Genomic DNA, 22,167 nt, shown 5'->3' on the forward strand with positions numbered 1-22,167 from the left:
CTTTCCCCCTCCCATCCATACTTGTTTATTCCTTCTTTACTTTCCGTTGTATATTATATAACTGCACAGGTTTATTTGCTAGTCTGGTCCTAGCCTCGTCACTACTTCGCCGAGGTTAGGCTAGACACTTACTAGCACATGAGGTCGGTTGTACTGATGCTACACTCTGCACTATGTGCAGATCTCGGAGCAGCTCTTGGACCGTAGCTGGAGGCTACCTTCAGTCCACACGGAGATCCAAGGTAGACCTGCAGGCGTCCGCAGGCCCTGGTGTCCCTCTATTCCTTATTCCCTGTTTCACTTTCCTTACTTCAGAAACAGTGTACTGTTATTTCTTCAGACTTTGTATGTAGCAAATCCTAGATCGTCTGTGACACTAGGTTTTGGGTGATTAAGGACTAAGTAGTTGTAATAGATATAGATTTCAGATATTTTATTATTTTCTTCCGCTATTTATATGCTACCGCTTTATGTTTGTTAAAGAGAAATAAAACTGGTAAAAAGGTAATTGTTTTATAATTGGCTTGTCTAGCTCCCATTAGTAGGCGCCATCACGACTTCCGAGGGTAGAGAATCCGGGCCGTGACAGATGTTGGCATATCAAGTAACTTTAGTGTTGCTGATGAACATGCATGAAAATAAAGATAAATTCTGTTATGAAAAGTTTGTAGATAATTTGTAGAAACATTGAAATTATGTATTTTCATATTAATTTTTCAAATGATATGCAGTTTTATTGTAGAATAAGAAAACAAGTCATTGTGAGTCTTATTTGACTCATTCCTCACATTCAACCTATTTTACAAATTCACGCCTCTTTAAATACAATACAACCATATTTTCTTAAATTTAAAGGTATAGCAATATATATAACTTAAAAAACATCTTCTCATCTGCACAAGTTAGCTCCAAAACAGACGAAGTGGAATAACAAGCTCCCATCAAAACTTTTAACACAAAAACACAATGCTCAAATTTTATGTTATTGTAGTTATATTTAACTAGGTGGAAATAATGTGTGAAAGTTGTAGAAAATTATAGATAAGTTGTATTCCTCTATAACGGGAGATGTTGGCATATCAAGTAACTTTAGTGTTACAGACGAACATGCATGAAAATAAAGATAAATTCTATTATGAACAGTTTGTAAACATTTTGTAGATAATTTGTAGAAACATTGAAATTCTGTATTTTCATATTAATTTTTCAAATTATATGTAGTTTTGTTGTAGATTAAATGTAGAAAACAAGCCATTGTGAGTCTTATTTGACTCACTACTCATATTCAACCTATTCTACAAATTCACGCCTCTTTAAATACAATACAAGCATACTTTCTTGAATTTAAAGGGATAGCAATATATCTAACTTAAAAAACATCTTCTCCTTTGCACACGTTAGCTCTAAAACAGACGAAGTGGAATAACAAGCTCCCATCAAAACTTTTAACACAAAAGCTCAAAAATAAATAAACAACGGTCTACAATTTTTCTACAATTTTCTACAATTTATCTATAATTGTTGCAATATAATGTATGTCATGTCTTCTTCTTCTTCTTCTTCTTCTTCTTCTTCTTCTTCTTCTTCTTCTTCTTCTTCTTCTTCTTCTTCTTCGAGTTTCAATCTGAAATTCAGCTAAAACTAAGTCTAATCTTCACCAAAACCCCTCAAATTGAGATATAAACTCCAATCCATATTCCCAATTATTTACAACAACACCCATTCCAAACAAGTAATGATTCTTGAAAACCCAAATTTATATTCAAAGCTTCAAAACTTTTTAATGATTGTCAATGGTGAAATTACTGCTCTCTTTTCCTTTCCTCTTATATTACTGAAGGAACCTGAAATCATAACCATCAATCGACCAGGCTTGTGCTCATCTTCCCCGGGCACAAAAACATTGGGAGAAGATTGCAGAGGTGTTGACGGTGCCTTGGCTATGGAAGAAATAATGGGATTTTGATACAGAAATCATGGGTGTGGGAGGGAAACGTGGGTGAAGGTGTGGGAACTGGAGAGAGAAATGTGGGAGGAGTGGTATTAGAAGGAATATACGGTACCATTAAATTAGGAGTGTAATTAATACCCTTAAAAACCATTAATGGTCTATAAATGGTAATTAGGTATACTAAATGTAATTATATCAAACCTTAAACATTGAGGGTAATATAGTTTCCTATATGGCATAGGAATGTAAAAATTCCTTTCAAAAATCCAGCTTTTCGATTTGAATAGATTTACTAAAGAGTAAATTTCATCAAAATAAGTTTCCGTTAAAACAAGAGAAAGTAAATGAATTTCCATTTCACTGCGTGCGTTTCTCCAAGGTCATTGTTAATTATAGATATAGATTAGCTCTGTTACTAATTGGTTCATGGAGAAATAGGTTTAAGCAATATTTGCATATGTTGCTCCGGAAAAGGTTGTTAAATCAACTTACTAATATGGAGAATTTAGTTTGCAATTCTTCAAATTTGTTGAATAAATAATACACAAATCAAAAAACCAGTTAAATAAGAAATATAAGCGTTAGAAAATTTAAAGTTTAAATTTGATTTTCTTCAAGTATTGAATAATTTTGTGTGATCAGTGTTGAGAAATCTCTTTCTTCTCTATTAATAATGTACCTTATAGAAACTCCAGTTAAAAAAGGGAGATAAATATTCTCTTCATACATTTGTTTGAATATAAATTGAAGTTCAAAATTCATTTTCTTCAAGTTTTGAATATTTTTGTAGGATTAACTACTAAGAAATATTTCGTATTACTCCTTGGTTTTATTTTATATAATGATATTTGAATGGATCGTGAAGTTTCAGCAAGAAAAGAAGACATTTTACACATACTAACGGTACTCTTAGAACTTGGGTCATATACATGCTATAATATTTTTATGGTTATAAGAGCATGTCATTAAAAGTAAACTAAAAAGTTCAAAATTAAAGAATTTTCAAATATAAAAGTTGCCGCTCTTGTTTCTAAAAGAGTAAAAATGAAAGAATGTCATATATAATGAAACAAAGGTAGCAGAAATGTTTAATCATTTTTTCCTTTATAAACATGCTAAAAGAGCAATAAAAATGTGTTATCTTTTTGGGAAAGACTAAGAAAAAGAGTTTCACGTAAAATGAACAAATGAAATTAAAAAAGTATTAAACTGTTTTTTTTTGGTACAGGAACAAGTTGCTATAATAATTTCTTTAAAAAACATTAATTCTACGTCGATCATTGAAAACCAACCTTGGCGTGCTCCAACAGTTAAGTTTACTTGAATTACATTGCATTTGACATTTCATACAATTTCTACCCTAAAAAACTACAGTCTAGTCCAAATTGTTGGGCCCGTGCGCAAGCACGGACAAACAACGCTAGTCTTTCGATATAAATCTAATAAATTTCTTTTCTTTCTTCCACATGGCCAACATCCCTTAAAGTTACCTTTTCATTCGTACCTTAAAGTGTACATAAGAAAAAAGATACTTAAAATATATGCATATTATAAAATCAAAGTACTAATTCACAGCCCACTGTGCTAAATCCTGATAAAACTACTTGTTCGAGAGAGTAAGCTTAGCCGGCTATTTATGTATGTGTCTCGTGTTACTATTTTATTGGTTGGTTAGTGATTGAACAATAATTAATCATATCAGTTTGCCTATTGAATTGAAAAAGAAAGATAAAATTGGTGACTCATAATGTTAAACATCAGTCTTCTATTTCTAAATTCTAATTAAGGAGGCCAAAAAATATAATCAAAAAGCAAGCCACGTGATTTGACGAAAAAGTGGGTGACATAAGCACATAGGTCATCCTTGTTATTGCTGTCCCTGCTAGTATGTGTAAGGCTGTTACTTTTCACTTCGTTGTGTTGTGAAATATTATAAATATTCCAACTATTATACAGAAAAATAAAAATAAAAAGGAAGTTCAAAAGAATCAACATTGACGGCCGAAATGTATTTCAAACATGACTCGCAAAATAGTAACCAATATAAAATATGAAGAACTTTTAGTGATTTTTATTTTATTTTTATATAATATTGATCTGAGATAAACTTAAATGAAGCGAAAATTCCGACTTATTTGAGATTAAAACGTAATTATTTTTGTTGCGTATTCATATATGCAAAATTGAGAAAAAATTTCATTTTAATTTTGAGTGTTTTACCGGTACCATCTAACAGTAACGGAATTTTTCTTTCTCAAAAGAGGAGTAAGAGAAAGGTAAAGGGAAAGCATATGAGACGCTGAAAGTTCTTTGTATGACAAATTTGAGTTTGCTGATATTATTGCAAATGTAGTGGCATTTTGGCTTGGAATTATTGAAGAAGCCTCCGCTATTGTATTGGTGACAAGGGAAAAATTTTCCTAATTTTGCGCTTGGAGAGATAATTACATTAACTGCAGCCAAGTTAAAAAAATATCTATTTATTGTTGAGAAATTTAGCTCAAGTAATAATATGAAACAAGAAAATAAATAAAAAATATAGAGAGAAAGAAAGAACCTTAAGAATTACCTAATTTACAACATTTATTTACTTTTACAAATATTTTTCTAAACAAAGCAGACAATTGGGCTAACATCATACCTATCATCACTCTCTCTTCCCTTGAAATTGGGCCATCCTCTGCCTCTTATATTTGCTTAAAGTCGTGCTTAGCGCGGAGGGAAGTTGAGAAATTAACTTAAGTAGTCGTCTAGTCAATTGTTTAAATTAAAACAATCGATAAGTGTTTAATATATGTCAAATATGTGTATAACCGTGTAAAACTTAATAAGTAATATGTGTATTCTGACTAGAAAGTAAAGAACCCTTACTTTTTTCTTGCTTCTTTCCTTTTTATAGAACGAGGTTTTTGGACTGCGACAATCTCAATAAAAGACTTTCCTTTTCTTAGAACTCAAAGATGGTGAGAAGATTAACAATAATACTACGACTTTTTTAGGTAAAAAATAATACCGATGACTTATGTGCTCATGACACCAACATTTTCGTCAAATGTCATAGCATGCTAATTAATTTTTTGTGCTTCCTAGAAAAATAAAACTGATTTCACACTCGAGTCACCAATCCTTTCTTTTTTCAATTCGATGAGGAAAAAAGATATGACTAATTATTGTATAATTACTATAGCTGTCCAACGGGACGGGACGAGACCAAATTAACGGAACGGGACGGGACGACATTTAAGCGGGAAGTTGGCGGGACGGGACAAAGGGGACGAAATGTTCGTCCCATCCTGTCCCGCTAACAAACGGGATAGGATGGGACAGAACGGGACGGGACGGGTTCGTGGGCCTTAAGTGTATTTTCTTTTTTAAAAAAATGTCTAGTTTTTTGAAAATTACTATGTTTTTAAAGTTTGCAACGGCTAAATTTTTGACTTATTTAATAAACTTAAATGTTATTACGTTAAAATAAAAATTAGAAAACTAAGTAAAGAATTATAAAATATTAAAACGAAAGACTTGTAATGAAATATTCTAGTAATTATAAATTTATAATAGAGTTATAATTTATTTAATATAATTTCAAAGTATTAACTATTAAGTAACTAAGACAATTCATAAATAAAATTCAACGCTTAGAGCTTTTTATTTTATTAATAGAACTTTCAAATCCCAAATACAAATATAATTCTTTTGAAGAGCACCTAATCTACGCAGTCACCTTCTAGGAAGGGTTCTGTTTGAACTAGGTCTCTTAGTAGCGAATTACAAATTATCATATAACTTATCAATAATATCTCTCGGACATTCTGCTGGAATTGGCAATGTTGATTGATGTTCCATGAGCTCCATGCCGTCATCGCTCCCGGTGGTAAGTATCTCATTGTATTCTTCTTCTTCCCTAGTGGTTAATTTTTCAAAACCAAGATTTCTTCTTTCTGAATTAATCCAATCTCTGAATAAATACGGAAATCTCTAGACTGTCCTCTGCTAATGAATGTCTATGATCTCCAATTTGAAATCTTGCCGCGCTAAAAGCACTCTCCGATGCTTAGAATCAAGTTCATCATCAATAGAGGAATCAAAACCTGTTATATCATCCATATCTTCCCATAGAACTTCTACTCTAGACTTAGAAGTAGAAGGATCAGTTGCACCACTTTTTTGTTTCCATAGATTTATATTTATCAAACATTGATCTAAATTCTAGCATAAGAATATATGTTAGCTTGGAAGTCTTCGAGAGATGGTTGTTCATTTTCTTGAATTGCTAAATTTTGATAAATTTTACGAACAAATCCCTTTGCGATCTTAATTTTAAATATGGGTTAAGTATAGTAGAAATTAAATAAACTTGGGGAATAGAGAAAAAAAAACTTTTAAAATTTTGCAATCATTTTATTAATGGCTGGTGCATAAGTTGGATTTGTTTTATACTTACCAAATACAACAAAAAATTCACAAATATACCATAAAAACTCGCGAGACAGCCGGGATAGGCGGGACGGGACGGAATGGGACGGGACAGGTGGGACGGGACGAAACGGGACGAAATGGGACGGGACAAACGGGACGAATTGATCGTCCCGTCCCATCCCGTGTTCCGTTTAACATTGGCCCTTCCCGTTTAAAATGAAGTGGGACGGGACGGGATGGGACGGGATACGGGACGGGACCGGGACATATTTTCACAACTTCCCTCTGACTAACCTTAGCTACATTTTCACTGTCCACAACCACGAAACAATCTACTCACGAAAACTCTCAATCTCCAAATCCATAGAACATACGAATCACCATCTCTGGTCTCAACTCCACCGTCTGAATGTCCATACTTCTCAGATTACACGGTCATCCTACGAGGAATACTTTTAAAAAATTTCTGTGCCACAAGGCAAAATCTGAACTCCGGCAATTAATCAAACAAGAGGGTGCCGCAATACCAATGAAGTATCCATAACTCAAACACTTCGCCCCTTTCTGAAGGTATATTCCCATCAAACCATACCAATTAGTAATGTCATTTATCTAGTCATCTGAAACTGTCCATGATACCTACGAATTTATGACCTTCCTTTCAAAACTGAACCATGATCTTACACATGCAAATCTCAACTCCATACAACATACCGTATAAACCATACCATCCTATGATAAATATGAGAACTTCATAATCCACTTCGAGTTACAAGTAACTACGTACTCACCTAGCCAAGAACTTTTCCATTTGATCCCATCTAGGAGAAAATCACTACACATCCCGTGCTCTTAACGCCAATAGAAAATGTACATCTCTGACCGTGGTAGAAACCATCAAGAACTCTCCGAATCTCATTTGCACAAAACCAAACCGTCAGGACTGAATCCTTTTAACTCAATAATGTTGCGTAGGTCACCAAAAACCCAAGAGCATTGCCATGAAACACCTGTAGAAACTCATTAACTCATAAGCACCCAAGTTACTAGTCATATACCTTACCACGCCAATCCGACCTACTACCAAGTAGTCCTATTTATCCAAGTTCCTTCTGAATTCCTTTCAAATTGATACTTCCCGTTGTCATAATACCGCAATCCTCGACCCAGACTTACCACACGAGACTCAAGCATAAAATCACATTGTCTAAGGCTCATAAGCCGCTGAACACTCTCTTAAATATCCCCAAAAGCCTGACATTTCAAATACCTACCTTGAAGAGACTTCCTATGAATCTAAAGCCATTAACTTCACCCTCTTAATACTGATATGTAGAATCCTTAATGATGTAAAAATGCCACAAGTCTTGATACCGTCCAATGAAAACCTCGGTTTCTAGCCAATTACACATTCTAAAGATTCCCAATTTTTACATATAAATCTTGAATCCATTAGAACCATTCTCGAGAGTCATCCACTCTACTCAAACCTTAATTAGACTGATCAAACGGACCGAACGACCTGTGCTCCATTAGCACTCCAACACCCCAGAAAATAACCCCACCTTAATGCAACCAAATAAATTCCTGCTCCATGCATATTACATCCTTCACCAATAACAACTCAAGTCATTCCATGATTCTTATACACCCATAAAGCATAACACAGCCCCTATCCAAAATTTTCTTTACTTGAGTCATTCTCGATCTCAACCTCTGTAAGCCATAAATGATTCACTAGTATGCCTCAAATTGGAACCAACATAACACATAATTGTGCAATCAACTAATCAATAGCAAACTTCCCAACTTTACTCAAAGTCATAGATCAAACACACAATAACTCACAATGCCTATACTCTATTACTGCCATAATAACATAGTGAGATTAAACTCAGTCCTTCATAAGCTCTTGCAACACAATCATCTAGTACTTCAAATCATCTGCAATATCGCATTCACCCTCGTAGCAGTCATACCCACTCTCATAAGCGATCCAAACTCAAATTGCAACACATATATTTCACTAGTAAAAGAGGGCTCCCAACAAACAACATAGGGATCACGCAAACCTTAGAACACCCCGTAGGAGATAACTCACCTGCTTTTCCTCAAACTACCATCTCTTCATACCCTTCCACCATCATAAATATCACGCAATCACTTAATCTTCCTGAGTCAAAACTCATATCACAACATGAAATCTACTTCACTTCCCAACTAGTCAACATGAAAAGATCCTTCAGAACACCCATAACTCGGGCTATACATCAATTCACGATGGAAATCAAGCACCAGATAGTTCTTTCTACCCTCAAGCAGACCCTTCTCTTCATATTCAAATCATATGAACACATCTCGCAGTCACATCATACCCATCACATAGCCATCCAATCATCACTTCCTATAATAGGGACACTATCGAACATATAAATCTAAACGTATGTGGTCACACAATCAACACCTCTGTGCTCAAGCTACGGAAAGGCTCGGCCTCAAGTCCTCCAGACTGGCCCAACATCAACACACAGAGATCACATCTCACCCCTCGATCAGGGAATCACAAGCCATTGATACACAACTGATATCGAGCGCTCATGCGCATATACGAACGCGTGGAAGGAATTCCAAGAGTTACATTTAAGGTTGAATCAATGATGCATGATAAGAATTTAAGAATGTGGGATTTCCTAAAGGTTCTGCAGCCTCCCAAAGATAAGTACAGACGTCTCCGTACCGATCCGCGAGACTCTACTAAACTTGCTCATGACTCGTGAGACCTATATAACCTAGGCTCTGATACCAACTTGTCTCGACCCCCAAACCAACCCAGTCGTGATGGCGCCTATCATGGAACTAGGCCAACCGACAAAATCCCAAACCAATCAATATTTTCATTCATAGGATAAAAATCAAAGCTACTTAACGATAAACCTTTATAAAGTGTTTAAAACAAAACAACAGTGCAGAAAAAAGCCTGACATCGGGGTGTCACTAGTCATGAGTATCTACTACAACTGTCTGGCAACATCAAGATCAACATGGCCGGAAAAAACACAAAAATTCGCTAAGGGAGAATAAGGAGGGAGAAAAGCAGGGGTGCGATCGCCAGACAGCTACCTTGCTAACTCCGATAAACCTACCACTGGGTAATCAACACCCGCCACCGGGTTCAGAAATACCTAATGTGAGTACGCCAACTCAGTAAGTAATCAAGGTAAATAGAGACTGAGCAGTAGAAAACAAATAAGATCCACATCATGATAAACTCAGTAAGCACAACTTGCTTTCAAATCAGAATATGAGTTAAATAATCTCATTTAAAATCCAACTTTTGGTAAAAATCAATTGAAGATTCTTTCCACTAGTTTCAATAGAGGTTCAATGCAGTTTACAATAAAAGTGATGAAGATCATAATCGGACCCTTGGGCAAAACATAGTTCTATACAGCCCCTCTGGCAAACATGAATCGTAAAATAACCCCTCGGGCAAACCTCTCGGTCACTCATATACATCTCAAAACATAAAAATCTTAGTGGAAATAACAAAGCGAAATCCAAAATTAAACTCCAAACATCTCGTAAAAACTCTAGTTTAAATGAAAGTTGTTTAATATATTTTTTTGTTAAACATTTTCAATAGAGGCTCAGTATAAAGAAGAGTGAAAACAGTAATTTCATAAAACAAGGTTCCTCCGGCAAAGCATCACTCGTATATATATAGCCCCTAGGTCAAGCCTCTGAGTCACTCATGACTCAACTCTCATCAATCAGCACTCTTGCTCAATAGTACCTTATAATAACCGATGCGGCGTATATCTTGATCCATAAGTATATAGTCGACTGCGCTCACTTGGGGTGTGCAGACTCCGGAAGGGCTCCTATAGTCCAAGCGCTATATCGCTGCGGCGTGCAGCCCGATCCACATATCGTTGTAGCGTGTAGCTTGATCCATATATATATATATATATATCGATGCGGTGTGCAACCCGATCCATAAATGTTTAATCCTCATAATTAGGCCCTCGGCCTCTCTCAGTCATCAATCTCATGAGCTACTCGGGCATCTCAGTGAAAAATCATGGAAACTCAGCCCAAACAACTTTAGTATATTTAAAAATGGAGTAATGAAACTGAATCAAATAATGAACAGGTAAAATCATGACTGAAGATATGCTTTCAAATCAAAACAATGTGAGGGTAGTAACAAAATACCCCTAAGGGTCCAAACAGTACAGACACAAGGCCCCAAACATGGCATTCAGCCAAGGTTATAAGAATTCCTTAGAAAACAAATATCTATAATACGACTAAAATCAAAATATGCAACTCTATAGTCACTGCGGGACGGACCAAGTCACAATCCCTAACAGTGCACGTCAAGACGCTCGTCATCTAGCATGTGTGTTACCTCACAATAGTGAAATGATGTGAAATTCGGGGCTTCATACCCTCATGACAAGATTTACAATCATTACTTACCTCAATCCGGATGAGAATCTACTTCGCAATGCCCTTACCTCTTGACTCGGTCTCAAATCATCCCGAATCTATCCAAAATCAGAATCATATCATCAATTTCTGCCAAAGGGGCAAAGCCCGAGCGAAAATTATCAAATTAAACTCGAAATCCTGAAATTGGCCAAACCCGACCCCCGGGCCCACGTCTCGGAATCCGATATAAATCACAACACTAGCATCCTTATCCTATCATGAGTCTATACATACCAAAATCATTAAAATCGGACCTCAAATGACCTCTCAAATCCCCAATTTAAACTCTCCAATTTCAATCCCTAATTTTCCCAATTTCTTCTCTAATTTTCCCCCAATTTTCATAATTAAACAATGGAATAATCACCATAAATACAAGATACAAAGCCCAAGTAGCTTAAATCTCTGAATGCACTGGATTATCTCTTGAAATCATAGCTTAGAGCTCCAAATTCAACCAAAAATGGTGGAAGAATGACTAAAATCCGCGAAGAGTGCCTTTTATACTTTCTGCCCAGCGATTTGTGCATCTACGGACAATATTTGGCACCTGCGGGACGCTTCTGCGCCCAAAAGTTCGCACCTGCGGAATTCACTTAACTACTCAAACACCGCACTTGCAACCCAGGTCTCGCACCTGTGGGCTCGCAGATGTGGTCCAGCCCTTCGCTCCTACGACTAATGCCGCTTCTGCGGTCTCCTTTCCTCTTTTACAGCTCGCACCTGCGGTCCCCAATCGGCAGGGGCAGTTATGACAAAAAATAGCAGCTGCAAGTCCACTTTTCCAACTCTTTGATAACCCGTCGAAATCATCCCGAGGCCTTCAGGACCTCAACCAAACCTATCAACAAGTCACATATCATCATTCAAACTCATACCAACCCTTGGAACACTCAAAATAATGTCAAAACACCAAATCATCCTCGGATTCAAGCCTAAGAATTTTCAAACTTCCGAATTCCGTAACCGATCCGGAGTTTCTTGGGATTGGCAGGCTACTATCATCGGTTCATGGAGGGGTTCTCATCTATCGCAGCCCCGATGACTAGTTTGACCCAGATGGGTGCCCAGTTCAGGTGGTCGGATGAGTGTGAGGCGAGTTTCCAGAAGCTCAAGACAGCTCTGACTACGGTACCAGTGTTGGTTTTGCCCACAGGTTCAGGGCCTTATACAGTTTATTGTGATGCATCTCGTATTGGACTTGGTGCAGTGTTGATGCAGAATGGCAATGCCATTGCCTATACTTCGTGGTAGTTGAAAATTCATGAGAAGAACTATCTGGTTCATGATTTGGAGTTGGCAGCCATTGTTCACGTATTGAAGATTCTGAGGCATTATCTGTATGGCGTGGCATGTGAGGTGTTCACGGATCACAAGAGTCTTCAGTATTTATTCAAGCAAAAGGAGTTTAATTTGAGGCAGAGGAGATGGTTGGAGTTGTTGAAAAATTATGATATCACCATCTTATATCATCTAGGAAAGGCCAATGTGGTGGCCGATGCATTGACAAGGAAGTCAGCCAGTATGGGCAGTCTTGCTTATATTCCGGTCGGTGAGAGATCGCTTTCTTTGGATGTTTAGGCTTTGGCCAATCAGTTCGTGAGGTTAGATGTTACTGAGCCCAGCCGTGTGTTAGCTTGCACAGCCGCTTGTTCTTCATTGTTGGAGTGTATCCGAGATTGGTAGTATGATGATCTCCATTTGTGTGTCCTCAAAGACACGGTGCAACATGGAGGTGCCAAGTAGGTTACATTTGGTGATGATGGAGTTTTGAGATTGCAGGGTCGAGTTTGTGTGCCTAATGTGGATGGGCTCCGAGAGTTAATTTTAGAGGAGGCCCATAGTTCCCGGTACTCTATACATCCGGGCGCCGCAAAGATGTATCAGGACTTGCGGCAACATTATTGGTGGCAGAGAATGAAGAAGGATATCGTTGTATATGTAGCTCGGTGTTTGAATTGTCAGCAGGTTAAGTATGAGCATCAGAGGCCTGGTGGTTTATTTCAGAGGATTGGGCTTCCTGAGTGGAAGTGGGAGCGGATCACTATGGATTTCGTTATTGGACTCCCGCAGACTCGGAGGAAGTTCGACGTAATATGGGTCATTGTTGATAGGCTGACCAATTCAGCGCATTTCATTCCTATGGCAGTCTCCTATTCTTTCGAGAGGTTAGCTGAGATCTATATCCGGAAGAATGTTCGCCTTCATGGTGTGCCCCCTTGTCGATCATTTTGGACCGAGGTACGCAGTTTACCTCACGCTTCTGGAGGGCAGTTCAGCGAGAGTTGGGCACGCGGGTTGAGTTGAGCACAACGTTTCATCCTCGGACGGACGGGCAGTCCGAGCGGACCATTCAGATTTTGGAGGATATGCTCCGAGCTTGTGTCATTGATTTTGGAGGCTCGTGGGATCAGTTTTTGCCTTTAGCAGAGTTTGCCTACAACAACAACTACCAGTCGAGTATTTAGATGGCTCCTTATGAGGCTTTATATGGTAGGCGGTGTCGGTCTCCGGTTAGATGGTTTGAGTTGGGAGAGGCTCTGTTATTGGGTACGGATCTGGTTCAGGATGCCTTGGACAAGGTCAAGATCATTCAGAATAGGCTTCGTACAGCTCAGTCTAGGAAGAAGAGTTATGCCAACCGCAAGGTTCGTGATTTGGAATTCATGATCGGTGAGCAGGTATTGATTCGAGTGTCGCCTATGAAGGGCGTGATGAGATTTGGGAAGAAGGGCAAGCTTAGACCTAGGTTCATTGGCCCGTTTGAGATTCTTGATCGAGTGGGAGAGGTGGCTTATAGACTTGCATTGCCGCCGAGCTTAACAGCTATGCATACAGTGTTTCATATGTCCATACTTCGGAAGTATCACGACGATCCATCCCACGTATTAGATTTCAGCACCGTCCAGTTGGACAAGGACTTGTCTTATGAGGAGGAGCCGATAGCTATTCTAGACCAGCAGGTTTGTTAGTTGAGATCGAAGAGTTTTCCTTCTGTTCATGTTCAGTAGAGAGGTCAGCCTCCTGAGTCATCGACCTGGGAGTCCGTGTCTGATATGCGGAGCCGTTATCCCCATCATTTCCCCGACTCAGGTACTTTCTTCTTCTGTCCGTTCGAGGACAGACGGTTGTTTTAGAGGTGGAGAATGTGATGACACAAGAGGTTATCACTTGTTTTGAAAATGAATCTTTCATTTTGAGGCTTTAAAAACCTCTTTTAATATCACCTCGATTTGTGTGCGCAGTCCGGGCACGTAACCGGAAAGCCCATATGTAAAAATCTATGAAAAATGATAATTTTTGACTATAAAATGAATTAATTTGACTTCGATCAATGTTTTGGGTAAACGGATCCGGACCCATGATTTGACGGTCCCGAATAGTCCTAAGGAAAATATGGGACTTGGGCGTATGCCCGGAATCGAATTCCGAGGTCCCAAGCCCGAGAAATGAATTTCTGTTGTTTTCTGAAAAATATAAAGGTTTTTGAAAGTGAAATGTTATGTGAAACCTGTGGTATCGGGCCGTATTATGGTTCTGGAGCCCGGAACAGGTTCAATATGATTTATATGTGTTGTCGGTAAAGTTTGGTAAGAAACGGAATCCATTTGACATGATTCAGACCTTAAATGCAAAATTTGATGTTTAAAGAAGTTTTGAGAAATCCCATTGATCTTGAGGTTTAATTCGATGTTCATGATGTTATTTTGGTGATTTGATTGCACGAATAAGTTCGTAGGATGTTTTTGAGGTTGTTTGTATATTTGGTTTGGAGCCCCGAAGGCTCGGGTGAGTTTTGGATAGGCCACATGGTGCATTTTGAACTTAAAAAATTGCAGGACTTTTGCTGGTATGATCAGGCTTGCAGGCTTCGCAATGCGAGGGCTTGGTCGCAAATGCGAACCAGCCCAGGCCTGCCCTTCCTCGCAAATGCGAGATGTTTCTCGCAATTCCGACCTCGCAAATGCGATGGTGCCTTCACAAATGCAATGTATGCTGGAAATGCTTGAAGTCGCAAATGCGACATTTTTTATCATAAATGCGAAAGCCCAAATTTCTTGAAGGATTCGCAAATGCGAGCCCTGTTTCGCAATTCCCAAGCCAATAGAGGTCGAGGTTCGGAATTGCAAACCCTTCGCAATTACCACATCTGAGACCTGCAACTTTTATACTTAGACGAACTTTAAACCCATTTTCACATCTTTTCAAAACATAAACTCCCTAGGGCAATATTTCAAGAACAACTCTTCTTCCAAATCGATTGTAAGTTATTTTAACTCATTTCCTTCAATTATTAACATCTTTTAACATGATTTCAACTCAAAATCAATGAATTTCATGGGGAAAATTGGGTTGCTTTGGGTAGATCCTAGGTTTTTCAAAAAATTGGGGATTTGGACCTCGATTTGATGTCCGATTTCAAAATAAATTATATATTTGGGTTAGTGGGGGAATGGGCAATCGGGTTTTGGTTCGAACCTCGGGTTTTGACCATATGAGCACGGGGGCGATTTTTGACTTTTTGGGTAAAACTTTGGAAAACTCATTTTCATGCATTGGGGTTGATTCATTTAGCGTTTATTGATGTAATTAAGTAACTTGTGGCTAGATTCGAGCGAATTGGTGGTGTAATCAAGGGGTAAAGCTATAATTGAAACGTGAATTGTGTTCGTGGCATCGATGTAAGTGTTTGGTCTAACATTAACTTGAGGGATTATGAGTCGCGTCTTATTTGTTACGTGTTAATTGTGGAGTACGACATTTAGACATGGTGACAAGTATCTATACGTCGGTTCAAGCATGCCCGTGAGTCTTGTATTATAATTGTTATGACTCCGTTATGGTTTATTGTGCTTCATATGTTATTATCATGATTGTTCCCTTGCTGGGATGTTTGCTTTGATAGTATTGTTCCCTTGTCGGGATGTTTGCTTTGATAGTATTGTTCCCTTGCCGGGATGTTTGTTTGATATTATTGTTCCCTTGCCAGAATGTTGTTGAAATATCATTGTTCCCTTGTCGGGAAGTTGTTATATTACTCTTGTTCCCTTGCCAGGATTCTTTGTGATTATTGTTGGTTTGTAACTAGGATCGGGTGGCACGCCGCCACAGAAATATATGAAATGGGAGTGGGTGGCACGCTTGCCAGAAGATATATGAAATGGGATCGGGTGGCACGCCTGCCACAAGATATATGAAATGGGAGCGGGTGGCACGCCTGCCACAAGATAAATGAAATGGGAGCGGGTGGCACGCCTGCCATAAGATAATTGAAATGGAAGCGGGTGGCACGCCTGCCACGAGATACAGAAAATGGGATCGGGTTGCACACCTGCAACAAGATGTGAAATGAAAGTGAAATCTGCCTTAGTTTTACTTATCCTTGTTAGTAGTTGAATTTTTGGTTCCTTTACAATTCTCTTGATATTCTGTTTTTACCTGTTATTCCCCGAAACATGCTTTCCCCCTCCCATCCATACTTGTTTATTCCTTCTTTACTTTCCGTTGTATATTATATAACTGCACAGGTTTATTTGCTAGTCTGGTCCTAGCCTCGTCACTACTTCGCCGAGGTTAGGCTAGACACTTACTAGCACATGAGGTCGGTTGTACTGATGCTACACTCTGCACTATGTGCAGATCTCGGAGCAGCTCTTGGACCGTAGCTGGAGGCTACCTTCAGTCCACACGGAGATCCAAGGTAGACCTGCAGGCGTCCGCAGGCCCTGGTGTCCCTCTATTCCTTATTCCCTGTTTCACTTTCCTTACTTCAGAAACAGTGTACTGTTATTTCTTCAGACTTTGTATGTAGCAAATCCTAGATCGTCTGTGACACTAGGTTTTGGGTGATTAAGGACTAAGTAGTTGTAATAGATATAGATTTCAGATATTTTATTATTTTCTTCCGCTATTTATATGCTACCGCTTTATGTTTGTTAAAGAGAAATAAAACTGGTAAAAAGGTAATTGTTTTATAATTGGCTTGTCTAGCTCCTATTAGTAGGCGCCATCACGACTTCCGAGGGTAGAGAATCCGGGCCGTGACAGATGTTGGCATATCAAGTAACTTTAGTGTTGCTGATGAACATGCATGAAAATAAAGATAAATTCTGTTATGAAAAGTTTGTAGATAATTTGTAGAAACATTGAAATTATGTATTTTCATATTAATTTTTCAAATGATATGCAGTTTTATTGTAGAATAAGAAAACAAGTCATTGTGAGTCTTATTTGACTCATTCCTCACATTCAACCTATTTTACAAATTCACGCCTCTTTAAATACAATACAACCATATTTTCTTAAATTTAAAGGTATAGCAATATATATAACTTAAAAAACATCTTCTCATCTGCACAAGTTAGCTCCAAAACAGACGAAGTGGAATAACAAGCTCCCATCAAAACTTTTAACACAAAAACACAATGCTCAAATTTTATGTTATTGTAGTTATATTTAACTAGGTGGAAATAATGTGTGAAAGTTGTAGAAAATTATAGATAAGTTGTATTCCTCTATAACGGGAGATGTTGGCATATCAAGTAACTTTAGTGTTACAGACGAACATGCATGAAAATAAAGATAAATTCTATTATGAACAGTTTGTAAACATTTTGTAGATAATTTGTAGAAACATTGAAATTCTGTATTTTCATATTAATTTTTCAAATTATATGTAGTTTTGTTGTAGATTAAATGTAGAAAACAAGCCATTGTGAGTCTTATTTGACTCACTACTCATATTCAACCTATTCTACAAATTCACGCCTCTTTAAATACAATACAAGCATACTTTCTTGAATTTAAAGGGATAGCAATATATCTAACTTAAAAAACATCTTCTCCTTTGCACACGTTAGCTCTAAAACAGACGAAGTGGAATAACAAGCTCCCATCAAAACTTTTAACACAAAAGCTCAAAAATAAATAAACAACGGTCTACAATTTTTCTACAATTTTCTACAATTTATCTATAATTGTTGCAATATAATGTATGTCATGTCTTCTTCTTCTTCTTCTTCTTCTTCTTCTTCTTCTTCTTCTTCTTCTTCTTCTTCTTCTTCTTCTTCTTCTTCGAGTTTCAATCTGAAATTCAGCTAAAACTAAGTCTAATCTTCACCAAAACCCCTCAAATTGAGATATAAACTCCAATCCATATTCCCAATTATTTACAACAACACCCATTCCAAACAAGTAATGATTCTTGAAAACCCAAATTTATATTCAAAGCTTCAAAACTTTTTAATGATTGTCAATGGTGAAATTACTGCTCTCTTTTCCTTTCCTCTTATATTACTGAAGGAACCTGAAATCATAACCATCAATCGACCAGGCTTGTGCTCATCTTCCCCGGGCACAAAAACATTGGGAGAAGATTGCAGAGGTGTTGACGGTGCCTTGGCTATGGAAGAAATAATGGGATTTTGATACAGAAATCATGGGTGTGGGAGGGAAACGTGGGTGAAGGTGTGGGAACTGGAGAGAGAAATGTGGGAGGAGTGGTATTAGAAGGAATATACGGTACCATTAAATTAGGAGTGTAATTAATACCCTTAAAAACCATTAATGGTCTATAAATGGTAATTAGGTATACTAAATGTAATTATATCAAACCTTAAACATTGAGGGTAATATAGTTTCCTATATGGCATAGGAATGTAAAAATTCCTTTCAAAAATCCAGCTTTTCGATTTGAATAGATTTACTAAAGAGTAAATTTCATCAAAATAAGTTTCCGTTAAAACAAGAGAAAGTAAATGAATTTCCATTTCACTGCGTGCGTTTCTCCAAGGTCATTGTTAATTATAGATATAGATTAGCTCTGTTACTAATTGGTTCATGGAGAAATAGGTTTAAGCAATATTTGCATATGTTGCTCCGGAAAAGGTTGTTAAATCAACTTACTAATATGGAGAATTTAGTTTGCAATTCTTCAAATTTGTTGAATAAATAATACACAAATCAAAAAACCAGTTAAATAAGAAATATAAGCGTTAGAAAATTTAAAGTTTAAATTTGATTTTCTTCAAGTATTGAATAATTTTGTGTGATCAGTGTTGAGAAATCTCTTTCTTCTCTATTAATAATGTACCTTATAGAAACTCCAGTTAAAAAAGGGAGATAAATATTCTCTTCATACATTTGTTTGAATATAAATTGAAGTTCAAAATTCATTTTCTTCAAGTTTTGAATATTTTTGTAGGATTAACTACTAAGAAATATTTCGTATTACTCCTTGGTTTTATTTTATATAATGATATTTGAATGGATCGTGAAGTTTCAGCAAGAAAAGAAGACATTTTACACATACTAACGGTACTCTTAGAACTTGGGTCATATACATGCTATAATATTTTTATGGTTATAAGAGCATGTCATTAAAAGTAAACTAAAAAGTTCAAAATTAAAGAATTTTCAAATATAAAAGTTGCCGCTCTTGTTTCTAAAAGAGTAAAAATGAAAGAATGTCATATATAATGAAACAAAGGTAGCAGAAATGTTTAATCATTTTTTCCTTTATAAACATGCTAAAAGAGCAATAAAAATGTGTTATCTTTTTGGGAAAGACTAAGAAAAAGAGTTTCACGTAAAATGAACAAATGAAATTAAAAAAGTATTAAACTGTTTTTTTTTGGTACAGGAACAAGTTGCTATAATAATTTCTTTAAAAAACATTAATTCTACGTCGATCATTGAAAACCAACCTTGGCGTGCTCCAACAGTTAAGTTTACTTGAATTACATTGCATTTGACATTTCATACAATTTCTACCCTAAAAAACTACAGTCTAGTCCAAATTGTTGGGCCCGTGCGCAAGCACGGACAAACAACGCTAGTCTTTCGATATAAATCTAATAAATTTCTTTTCTTTCTTCCACATGGCCAACATCCCTTAAAGTTACCTTTTCATTCGTACCTTAAAGTGTACATAAGAAAAAAGATACTTAAAATATATGCATATTATAAAATCAAAGTACTAATTCACAGCCCACTGTGCTAAATCCTGATAAAACTACTTGTTCGAGCGAGTAAGCTTAGCCGGCTATTTACGTATGTGTCTCGTGTTACTATTTTATTGGTTGGTTAGTGATTGAACAATAATTAATCATATCAGTTTGCCTATTGAATTGAAAAAGAAAGATAAAATTGGTGACTCATAATGTTAAACATCAGTCTTCTATTTCTAAATTCTAATTAAGGAGGCCAAAAAATATAATCAAAAAGCAAGCCACGTGATTTGACGAAAAAGTGGGTGACATAAGCACATAGGTCATCCTTGTTATTGCTGTCCCTGCTAGTATGTGTAAGGCTGTTACTTTTCACTTCGTTGTGTTGTGAAATATTATAAATATTCCAACTATTATACAGAAAAATAAAAATAAAAAGGAAGTTCAAAAGAATCAACATTGACGGCCGAAATGTATTTCAAACATGACTCGCAAAATAGTAACCAATATAAAATATGAAGAACTTTTAGTGATTTTTATTTTATTTTTATATAATATTGATCTGAGATAAACTTAAATGAAGCGAAAATTCCGACTTATTTGAGATTGAAACGTAATTATTTTTGTTGCGTATTCATATATGCAAAATTGAGAAAAAATTTCATTTTAATTTTGAGTGTTTTACCGGTACCATCTAACAGTAACGGAATTTTTCTTTCTCAAAAGAGGAGTAAGAGAAAGGTAAAGGGAAAGCATATGAGACGCTGAAAGTTCTTTGTATGACAAATTTGAGTTTGCTGATATTATTGCAAATGTAGTGGCATTTTGGCTTGGAATTATTGAAGAAGCCTCCGCTATTGTATTGGTGACAAGGGAAAAATTTTCCTAATTTTGCGCTTGGAGAGATAATTACATTAACTGCAGCCAAGTTAAAAAAATATCTATTTATTGTTGAGAAATTTAGCTCAAGTAATAATATGAAACAAGAAAATAAATAAAAAATATAGAGAGAAAGAAAGAACCTTAAGAATTACCTAATTTACAACATTTATTTACTTTTACAAATATTTTTCTAAACAAAGCAGACAATTGGGCTAACATCATACCTATCATCACTCTCTCTTCCCTTGAAATTGGGCCATCCTCTGCCTCTTATATTTGCTTAAAGTCGTGCTTAGCGCGGAGGGAAGTTGAGAAATTAACATAAGTAGTCGTCTAGTCAATTGTTTAAATTAAAACAATCGATAAGTGTTTAATATATGTCAAATATGTGTATAACCGTGTAAAACTTAATATGTAATCTGTGTATTCTGACTAGAAAGTAAAGAACCCTTACTTTTTTCTTGCTTCTTTTCTTTTTATAGAACGAGGTTTTTGGACTGTGACAATCTTAATAAAAGGCTTTCCTTTTCTTAGAACTCAACGATGGTGAGAAGATTAACAATAATACTACGACTTTTTTAGGTAAAAGATAATACCGATGACTTATGTGCTCATGACACCAACATTTTCGTCAAATGTCATAGCATGCTAATTAATTTTTTGTGCTTCCTAGAAATATAAAACTGATTTCACACTCGAGTCACCAATCCTTTCTTTTTTCAATTCGATGAGGAAAAAGATATGACGACTAATTATTGTATAATTACTATGGCCGTCCAACGGGACGGGACGGGACCAAATTAACGGAACGGAACGGGACGGGACGACATTTAAGCGGGAAGTTGGCAGGACGGGACGAAACGGGACAGGACAAACAGGATGAAATGTTCGTCCCCTCCTGTCCCGCTAACAAACGGGATGGGATGGGACAGAACGGGACGGGACGGGTTCGTGGGCCTTAAGTGTATTTTCTTTTTTAAAAAAATGTCTAGTTTTTTGAAAATTACTATGTTTTTAAAGTTTGCAACGGCTAAATTTTTTACTTATTTAATAAACTTAAATGTTATTACGTTAAAATGAAAATTAGAAAACTAAGTAAAGAATTATAAAATATTAAAACAAAAGACTTGTAATGAAATATTCTAGTAATTATAAATTTGTAATAGAGTTAAAATTTATTTAATATAATTTCAAAGTATTAACTATTAAGTAACTAAGACAATTCATAAATAAAATTTAACGCTTAAAGCTTTTTATTTTATTAATAGAACTTTCAAATCTCAAATACAAATATAACTCTTTTGAAGAGCACCTAATCTACGCAGCCACCTTCTAGGAAGGGTTCTGTTTGAACTAGGCCTCTTAGTAGCGAATTACAAATTATCATATAACTTATCAATAATATCTCTCGGACATTCTGCTGGAATTGACAATGTTGATTGATGTTCCATGAGCTCCATGCCGTCATCGCTC

This window comes from Nicotiana tabacum, chromosome 10, assembly GCF_000715075.1.
Source record: "Nicotiana tabacum cultivar K326 chromosome 10, ASM71507v2, whole genome shotgun sequence".
Taxonomy (NCBI): domain Eukaryota; kingdom Viridiplantae; phylum Streptophyta; class Magnoliopsida; order Solanales; family Solanaceae; genus Nicotiana; species Nicotiana tabacum.